A 10,602-nucleotide genomic window follows, 5' to 3' on the forward strand; every position below is an offset into this window, starting at 1 on the left:
TTCTTTCTGTTTCTTTCCTTCTTTCTTTCTTTCTTTTTCTTTCTTTTAGTGTTAATTTTTTAAAGATTTTTTTATTAGTCTCTATACCCAACATGGGGCTCCAATTCACAACCCCAAGATCAAAAGTTGCATACTTTTCTGACTGAGCCAGACAGATGCCCCCTTGAGTGACAGAAACTTTTTTTTAAGATTTTATTTATTTATTCATGAGAGAGATAGAGAGAGAGAGAGAGAGAGAGAGAGAGAGGCAGAGAAACAGGCAGAGGGAGAAGCAGGCTCCATGCAGGGAGCCCGACATGGGACTAGATCCTGAGTCTCCAGGATCAGGCCCTGAGCTGAAGGCAGCGCTAAACCGCTGAGCCAGTCAGGCTGCCCAAAACTTTTGTACAATAATAAAGAATATTGAAAATTGAGAGCTAGACAATACATATATTCCATTATTTCTTAAGCCCACTCTGGAGCAACTGAGAAATCTGAGAGGTATGTGTAAGCCCAAGGTAGAGAAGTTACTGTATGCCTGAAGGTCATTCAATGTCTTTTACTCCTATTCAGTAATCACCAGATTTCCTCTCATTTTGACTTTATTTCTCAAGGCACTGTTTCTAGTTTCTATTGAGAAGGTACTATTCCAGCTAGTCAAAATGAGAACTACACTCTACCAGGCAGTTACATTTTTCAGAGTAAATTAATATATTGGCATTTTGGTTTCTCAATGCTTTGTAATTTGGTTGATGTGAATTAGCTCCTCAGAGAGAACTGGAAATCCAACTTAAAAATGTAAGGAATATAATGTCTTCTTTTCTGTAGGACTATGACATGATGCAATGCGCTCCCACACTCTTTGTATGCGTGATATGCCTCTTCTGTATCCTGAAGGGAACATTCTGGAGACCACATCAACACACTAACACCTAATGGAACTCAGTCTAAAATAACCAGCTAGTAGGTCTCATATTCATCTTTTTTAATATTCACAATTATTTTCTTAATCAACAGAGTATGTAATAATGCAATTAAATACAAACATATTCTAAAATAAGGATAAATAACTGCCAGTACCTTTAACTCTCCTACTCCCTTGAGGTTTCATTTTCAAAGCCAGTTGTATTAGCTTCGTTATCTCATACCCATCTTATTTATCCTTCCCTGTAACAAAATGTTCCCTAAATATAAACAAGTGGGATACATTCTTGTATATTCTTCACTGGAGACAGAAAGGAACTAAGAACCTCACCTATAGTGAAGTTTCTGTTTTTATGGAAGGACTCCGCTTCATCCGAGTACATAGCTGGGCATTTCCAGAGGACAGAATGCATTGAACAAATAAAGTGTGCTTGTAAGTGCCAGATGAGCCCGAGGAAAATAAAAAAAGATGAGGGGACACTTAAGGTTTTGGCTCTTTCCCTGCAGCCCCGCCTTCAGAAATAAGATACCGGGTTCACTCCTTAGAAGTGGATGTACTGGAAAGGGAAGAAACTTACAGAGGTTGGGAGAGGTTAAGGGTGGGGCACACTGCAGATGGAGAGTGGGGAGGAGTAATTCTGAGTAATTGACTCAAGAGAACTTTTGACCCAGAATGCTTGAATTTGAGTCTGATGTGGGTCTGCTCTAACGGACTTAAAGTGCAAGCACCCAGCTCACTGTTTTGTAGAAATTTAAAAAGTTCTGACAGGCACGAGGAGGAAGCAACAGCTTCTTCTTGCCCTCTTCATCAAGGTGTTCACTAGAGCAGAGCAGAGGGGCAGCCATGATGGAACCATGGGGGACAATTATAATTGTAACTAGAAGGCCATGCTGTTCATGTGGGAAATGTCTGTAGGATGAAGTGTGGGTGTGAGTTTGAAACCTTTTAGAGTGTTTTGGATGCATCCTGCTGGGGTGCCATTAAACTGGCCTAGAAGGACTTGGGAAAGGGGGTTGAATTTGTTTTTTCAAATATGTTCATCTGTGCTGAGCCATATTTTAAAAATTGTTACTAGAGCCTATAGTGGGTTGCATAGCATCCCCCCAAATTCACATACACCTTGAACCTCAGAAAGTGACCGTATTTTGGAAATAGTGTCTTTGCTGAGGTAGCTAGTTAAGACTTGAAAATGAACATCCCAGATTTATGGTGGGCCCTAAATCCAATAAGTGATGTCTTTACAAGAGAAAGGAGAGGAAGATTTAAGCACACAGAGGGACACAGGGGAAGAAGGCCATGTGAAGATGAAGAAGATTGGAGTGATGCAACGGCAAACCAAGGAAGACCAAAGGTTGCCAGAAGCCACTGGAAGCTGGAGGAGAGGCATGAAATGGATTCTCCCTCAGAGACTCCAGAACAGCTTGGTTCCAGACTTTTGGCCTCCAGACTGTGAAAGAGTAAATTTCTATTATGTTAAGCCACCACATTTGTAGCCATTTGTTATAGCATCCCTAGGAAACTAGCACATTACCCTTATTCCTCAATTTTGGATCCAACCAAGAGTGGCCTGTGGAAATATGGGTTGTATGTTTATTTATTTAGCTATTGAATAGAGATTAATTTTCATTCTTCCTCACCTCTTCCCTCCTCACTCCCAAATACTCCATCCATGTACATAAGCCAACCACACACCAAAAAGTATTCACAGATGAAGACTCAAGGGTCAAGAGCAGGCATAAGAAACATTCAAAATAGTTCTTTTCATTCCCTGTTTAATCTAGAGATAGGATACTTCATGTACTCTATTTTAAACCAATATATTTTTATTTCCTTGCTAGCATTTTAGCAAGTTCTTTTATAAGAAAATATTTTGACTGTTAGGTAGAGTTCTTTTTAATAAAGTATACAAATTTCACAGTGGGGTGAACATGGGACAGGTGGCAGGAACAGACATTCCTTCCGTTTCCAAAAGATAGGTTTCTACTGCGGAATCACAGAGCAACAAAACCTGTAATCACAACTAAGTTAGGAACATTGGACTTCCCTTGGAAAGGATGTAAGTTATATGCTCAGGTCAGCTGCTCCCCCTCCCCTTCCCAATTATATTTTCCTTCTCCCTGTGGCATGTCCTATGTCCTCCCCTTTGTCAAACATAGTGGATGAATGACACTACAAAGAACCCTCTTATTTGACAACACAGGTTAATCAACACTGAAGAGACCTTGACCAACATCTCTTTTATCTTTCACCTTTAACTTGGGTTCTTTCAGACCCAGTTCTTAAATTAAGCCAGATGACTCATTTTGGGGTTCCCTTTGCTTTCCTCCAGCAGTCAATCCCAACAACCTGGAGGCTTGCCCATTTTCCTCTGTGTGTGTCTGTATGTGCCAAGTGTGTAAAATAATATAGTTCTGAAATAGTAGAATAAAATGCTGTTTATTTGCTCCTCTTTTTTATTTCTCTCCTGCATTACTCTCTTACCTCTGGGGACTCTGCTTGCTTATGTTCATTCTACTCTTCAGCATTCACAAAGTCTGTATTTCCCATGCCTGGCAAAGATCCGTGGGTTGGCGGTGGCATTGGCTAGAGGTCCTTAACACTATCACTGCTCTACTAAAGTTGGGAAATGGCAGGACACACTGAATAAAATAATTACAAAGTTAGAGTGTGTATTTTTTTAAAAGCCTGTGTAAGAGAAAGGATTAGAAAGGAAAGCAGACTGTATTAAAAAAAAAACAGCCAAAAATAATAAAAAGAATAAAGACAGTAAGTGAGTGCTAGAGTCCTATGAGTTTATGTTCAGATGAGAAAGTGGATAAGGGGCTTAGTGACCTGAAGCTAGGATTTGGTAGAAGAATAAAGATACAAGTAAGTGGAAGTAACTGAAATCAAAGGATGGGGAATCAGAAAACAAGTGAAGGGAAAGTTTAGGTGATCAGAATAGAGGAAATTAATGAAATAGTGAGACAATAAGATACCGATAAAATGCATAAGAGAAAGAACAAGAGATGAGGGAAAAATTGAAGATACAAAGAGGTGCATTTTGGAAAAGGCCTCATCTGGCCACTGCTTTCTAGTGAACATATTTCAGTAACATGACAGTGTTTCTACATCGCCCTTTGGGAGTCAGTCTTATAGAATTTCGGAAACACTTTGGTTTGAAAGAAGGATTATATTCTAGTCCTGGTTTTTTATGGCTAGTTGAATGATCACTGACAGGTCACTTAACCCCTCCATTTTGTCCCAGGGTAAAATAAAAGTATATTTATCACCTTTTGGCTCTCTACAAAGACATGACTTTATCTATTCTTACAAAATGATTAGGAGTCAAATGGGAACATCATTTAAAAATATTTGTATTTATTCATATACTTAGGGTTTTACTTCAATTTACAAATATTTTCATTTTCTCATATTTCCTTTTTTTTTCATATTTCCTTTTTTATATTCCCAGTAGAAGGTGATAACATATGAGAACAGGTAGAACAACTTGTTATGTTTAAGCTATCTGGATCTATGGCAACAAGCATGTGTGCTATACTATTTTTTAAAATATTAGTTTGAGGGGAGCCTGGGTGCTAATATTAACAGTTGGTTAAGCATCCCACTTCTTAGGGTAATGAGATCGAGCCCCACATTGGGCTCTGTACTCAGTAGGAAGTCTGCTGGAGATTGTCTCTTCCTCTCACCTCTGCGTGCCCCCCCCCACCCAGCTCTCTCTCTCTCTCTCTCTCTCTCTCTCAAATAAATAAATGAATCTTAAAAAAAGAATGTTAGTTTGAGATGGTTCATTTAAATAATTTATTTAACTAGTGGGCAAATATATTCTTTAAAGGCCATAAAGACACAGTGAAATTTATAGATTAATGGCCCATCCTAAATGCAATTGAGAGACTAATTCTTTTGGGTTCAAGTAACAGAAAATCCTAACTAAATAGTGGCTTACACATGTAACACATCTGGTAGCTGGCATTTGTTGAAATGGCCTACAGCTATAAAATGGCATCATCCTGGATCCTGACTCTTTCCATCTTTCAACTTTGCCATCCTTCTGTACTTGTTGCCTCATGGTTGCAAGATAGCTGCCACATCTGCAGGTATTGTGTTTATTATGTCTTTTGATCAATATCACAAGCAGGAAAGGAAAAGCTCATGTTTGCTCCTTTTGAGGTTAAAAGGGAATTGCCAGGTTCTCTTGATGTCTCATTGACCTGTATTAGGTCATATCCCACTTCTGGACCTAACCACTAGAAAATGAAATTATTATAAATGACTTAAACCAATCATGACTCATTCCCTGGGGCTAAATCAAGATCTTGCATTGCCTGAAATCAGATCTCTGCCCATTGCAAAATCATGTTTCTCTTAACAGGGAGGAAAAGGATAATGACCATTGGGTGGGCAACTAACAAAGAATTTTAATAGCTAAGAGACCTTTATGGGCAAAATCTAGAGAAGGTGTTTAATTGGTGGTTTTTAGTTCAGGAGGTATCAATTGGATAGGATATTGAACTAATACACAAACATTTTCTTTTTGAAAACTAAAAGCCTCTGAAAGATCACAGATTCAATGCTTCATCTGAGAATGACTGGAAAACTGAAAGCCCATGGTAAAATCATAAGAAAGACTGAAATTAACAACTAATTGCTAGAAAAGGATATTGAAGGCTGGAATGATCACTCCTACTTAAGTAGCTTTCTTCTGTTAGAAAACCAATTAAAAAGTCCTCCTTATAGGGGCACCTTGTTGGCTCAGTCGGTTAAGAGTCTGACTCTGGATCCTGACACAGATTATGATGTCAGGGTCATGCTCAGTGGGGAATCTGCTTGAGGTTCTCTCTCTCTTTCTCTCTCATTCTCTTGCTGCCCCTCCCTGCTTCCTGCTCATTCTCTCACTCTCTCCTCTCTCACTAAAGTAAATAAATATATCTTAAAAAAAAAAAAATCCTGGGGCACCTGAGTGGCTCAGTTGGTTAAGCATCTGAGTCTTGATTTTGGCTCAGGTCATGATCTCAGTGTGCTGGGATTGAGCTCCGTGTCAGGCTCTGAGCTCAGTGCGGAATCTGCTTGACCCTCTCAGTCCCCCTGCTTGCTTTTTTTCTCTCTCTGTGTCTCTCCCTCAAGTAAGTAAGTAAGTAAGTAAATAAATAAATAAACAAACAAATAAACAAACAAATAAATAAAATAAATTTTAAAAACCCCAATTAAAAAAAAACATCCCAATTCCTCCTTATATCACTTTTCATATATTTTCCCCCTCTACATTTCTTTTCATGATTTATTTTATCTTTATCCTATTTTTGCACTGACTTCCCCCTACTTTTTTTTTTAAGATTTTATTTATTTATTCGTGAGAGACAGAGAGAGAGAGAGAGAGAGAGAGAGAGAGAGAGAGAGAGAGGCAGAGACACAGGCAGAAGGAGAAGCAGGTTCCTTGCAGGGAGCCCGACGTGGGACTCGATCCCAGGTCTCCAGGATCAGGCCTTGGGCGGAAGGCAGCGCTAAACCGCTGAGCCATCTGGGCTGCCCACACACACACTCTTTTTTTTTTTTTTTTTTGTCTACTAATCACCTTCAGTTTTGTTTCATTTTTCTGACCCTGACCTACCATTTACTTTGTTCTAATGTTAAATACACAGCACTGCATGTTTGATACATCAGTCATTTCTGTTCCTCCAGACCTTCCTGACCCTCTTCCAGATCTCTGCCCATTCGGCTCTTCTCCCACTGAGGCAGGGATATCTCACTGATTTACATCACCCAGCCTTCCCTGCCCAACGCACACTGAGTCTATCCATTCTTTCTGTTCACAGATATTTGCGGCTGACACCGCGCTTTTGTAATTATGCAGAAGCAAGCCTAGGCAAACAAGACTATATTTTTTTCTTTCACCGAACTAGAGCTATGTATTGATCTTTCTCTCTGCCCACCTTGAGCCTTTCCATTCTCATAAATTCGAGGCTCTTCCACATTCATACAGTCTGATCCTGAGCCTCATTTATTCTTTTCTCTTTATTCTTCACCTCTTCATCTGGCCGGCTAGCTACCGCATAGAGGTGCTCAAGCAAAGAATGCATTAGAGCATAACTGAATTGGCTCCCCTGCCCACAGCATTTCCTGTGGGGAGAGGCGAGCCTTGGAACATCTGGTGCAACTCCCGCCTTTGCTTACAGAAGCCAAGAGGAGAGGACAGAAGGCTAGAGGTTTGGTATTGGGCATATTGGAACCAGTATAGGGTCAAGTGGAAAGAGTTCCTTTTCCCAGAGGCTGTTTCTAACTGGACTTAGGGAAATAAAATAAACTGGAACCTCACAGATCCTAAAGTAGAAGGTTTTTTCTTTACCTACTCTCCCACTTCTCCACAGCAGCAAAAAGGAGATTGGTAGGATTCAACAGGAAATAAAAAGTTAGCAAAAATCTGGGAGTCTGAGGTATATGAAATACCAACCAAGTCAATTTGGTAATGAAAATGAATTTCTCATTTCTCTGAAAGGAACTAGTATTAACGGAGTAGCTAACATATGCCAGGTACTATGATTTTATACTTAATCCCGTGTTTAATTTAATCCTCCATTGAATTTAATCCTCCAGTGCACTCCATTGTTCCTGACATCTACATAATAAAATCGTAACAGATTTTCCCTTTATTATCATCAAAACAGTGATATTCCATTAAAAGGGAGCAAACACAGAGTATTTGTTAATTTATGTATCTATTTATATAATTTGTAAAAGTATTCATTAAAGAATGCAAGATGCAAAGGATGCATTCACCGAATCATCTATGAAGCTATCCTGAGCAAGTTTTTAAAATATGACATTAAAGTGAAAGAATGCTTAGGCAAATTGGAAACCTATTAGAATCCAAGAATTTCCAAAGTTGGTTAGAAAGGTTATATCAAAAATAAAATGCACATTTCCTTTCCTATACAAATCGGTGACTTTATCATTGGATGCCCTGGCCTTACGCCAATGAGTTTTAGGCGTGTTTGCCTCAAAATGCAGTAAGGTTTTGAAAGGGCAGCTGTTCAAACTCTATGCCTCCTTTGTCATCTCTGCTGTAAGCAGCATCTGTGAGACACCGAATGCCCCTGTATGTGAGACACTCTACCCACAGGTGGTCCAGTATGAACAGCTTTAGCAGGAGGATGGCAATTTTAGGCACCAGGCAGCCTATTCCTGTCCTCTGACCTCTGACTGGACTCTGGCCCTGTGTCTTATCTTGCTCCCTGTATTACAACTTTCTTTTGGCACAGGCGCACTTGGCTCTCCGGGTTTACTTGTGTACATCCATCCCTGACTCTGAGCTTTAGTTCTTTAGTTCGTGCCAACCTGGGTACAACAACTTGTGAAATAGTGCCACTGGTGATATTTGACACAGAGACCATGTGCCTTGCAGTGAAAAGATCAAAGCACTCCCCACGTCTGACCTAGTGCTGGCTCAAAAGGCCGGGCTAGCTCAGCAAACACAGAGACCACAGTTTGTGTGCGTTCTCAGGGCCATGGCTTGCCGTTTAAAATGAGACATGCTATTAGAAAGAGAACTAACTGGTGACAAAGACTCAGCACATTAGGAGGCTACTGAAGAAGGCTGGTGGCTTGTTTTCAGAGAAATCACCTTTAAACCATTTAGCGAGCTCAAGAAGCTGAGCTATTTTGGTAAATCTAACCCAGAAGGTACATAGAAGACAGGCCGAGGCCTCTGGGATTAATCGAATAAGAAAAAGTTTTGTGCACTAAGGGTCGAGGTTCTTAAAATATGAAAAGATTAGGGATGAAACTTCCTAATTCTGCAGTATTGTAGCTTCCTGGCATTTACTGCACTGAGTACAAAGCACAAACCAACTATGGCAGGGGACAGAAACGCTTCTCAATGATTTAATCACATTTTGATAACTTCATAGAAAGCCTCCTAGCAGATTTTATACTTGCTCTGAAGAAATAAGTTTGTGTTTAGGGACTCTTTCTTTTTTTAAAAAAACAATTTTATCTATGAATTCAAATTACAGATCAAAGCATTACTAAGAAAATAATATTACCTGGGAAAATATTGTAATAGAACACGACTGTGACTTTTTGTGTGTCTGTAAGAGTTCTGTTTAGGTAATATAATGACGATGATGACGATGATGATGATAATAATAATAATAATAGTAATTGCCATTATTATATACCTACTCTATTACTGCCACTCTGAAGATGCTTCACAGATATTACCTCATTTACTGTTTTCCCAATACCATAGGTATTTTATTCCTGTTCATAGGTGAGGACATTGATTCATAAATATATCAACTAGTTTGCCTGAGCACCCATAGCTAATCAGGAGCAGAGGCAAGATTCAAAGGAAGATAGGTCTTATTTTATCTGCAAAATGGAGAACACAGTAACTAACACACAGCGTAATTGTGAGGATTAAATGCAACTATGTATAAGGCAGCATTCCCTAAGCTTTTCAACTGCTATGCAACTGTTAGCTGCTGTTAATACTGTGGGCAGACTTTGGAATACACTGTACAGTTTGCCCTTAAAGTATTGAGGTATGCTCCTCCTACACAGGGCAGCCTCAAACTGGGGTATAAGAGGAAATAAAACTTGGAGAGAAGACATCCCTGGACCACTGAGACACGGAAACAAAGAATACTGCTTTGCATGGCTTTGACAGGGAAGAGACATGGTGGTGACCGTGAAGATTGTCTGGGGGGTGGTGGGAGGTGGGTGAGAAAACCACTTGGGAGAAGGCTTCTTGCTTCAACTTTAGGTTCACTAATTAGTTTTGCAGAGAAGCAGCTGTGTTACACTGCCCAAGGGGTCAACAGCTGTACGGCTCTCCCTCCACCTTCATAAGAATCAAATTGTTTAAAAGCAAACAAATAGTGGTGATTTTATTTTTCCTAGAAAGCAAGAGTCAGACTCATTGGTGGGGTCCTTTCCATTCATCCTCATATGCTGCAAAATTTTTTTGTATGTACATTTATGGCCACAGATACTGCAAACCACAGTCGTTAATATATATAATGACAAACTCTCAAATCCCTTCTACAAGTGATATTATGCCCTGTGTGATCTTCTCAAGACAGGAAAGCATGGAGTATAAAGAGATCTTTCCACTGAAAAGAATTAAGACATTAAAACTCTGCTCTCTGCTTTCAACTTCAGTCTCTGGAAATATGTTTAATTAATATTTATATATTAATTAGTGTTAATAGTTTTCAATTTCTAAAGACTTTTATATATACTTAATGCACTTAACAACCCTGGGAGTTGGGCATTGTTATCCTTATAAGGTTTCAATTTCTTTTAGAATCAGTGCCAGGACAATACGATATGTCCTCAGAGGAACTGATATTCACTCTCCCTAATAAAAACCAAATACATGTAACCTCATTTTTCCCTTCATGCTCTGGCTTCTAGGAACCTCAGATTCTAATGTGATGAATGTTTAGAGCTACTGTGTCAATCTTTATAGTTAGCATGCTTTCTCTCTTCCCTTTGTTCTGCTTTTCTATTTCTTTTCCATCAGCTCAGGTGATTATTGCCAATATACTTTTTCATAACCTACTTCAAATGTTTTAAGAGGGTACATATGAGAAAAGAAATGAATGAGTGAATAATTTGGCTATTATTGTCTTAGAGATAGGTGAAACTATCTGAGCAAAGTTATAAAGCTCCTTAGTGGCAGAATGGGGCTTCATCCT

The sequence above is a fragment of the Nyctereutes procyonoides genome, unplaced genomic scaffold, assembly GCF_905146905.1.
Source record: "Nyctereutes procyonoides isolate TBG_1078 unplaced genomic scaffold, NYPRO_anot_genome, whole genome shotgun sequence".
In the NCBI taxonomy this organism is placed as follows: domain Eukaryota; kingdom Metazoa; phylum Chordata; class Mammalia; order Carnivora; family Canidae; genus Nyctereutes; species Nyctereutes procyonoides.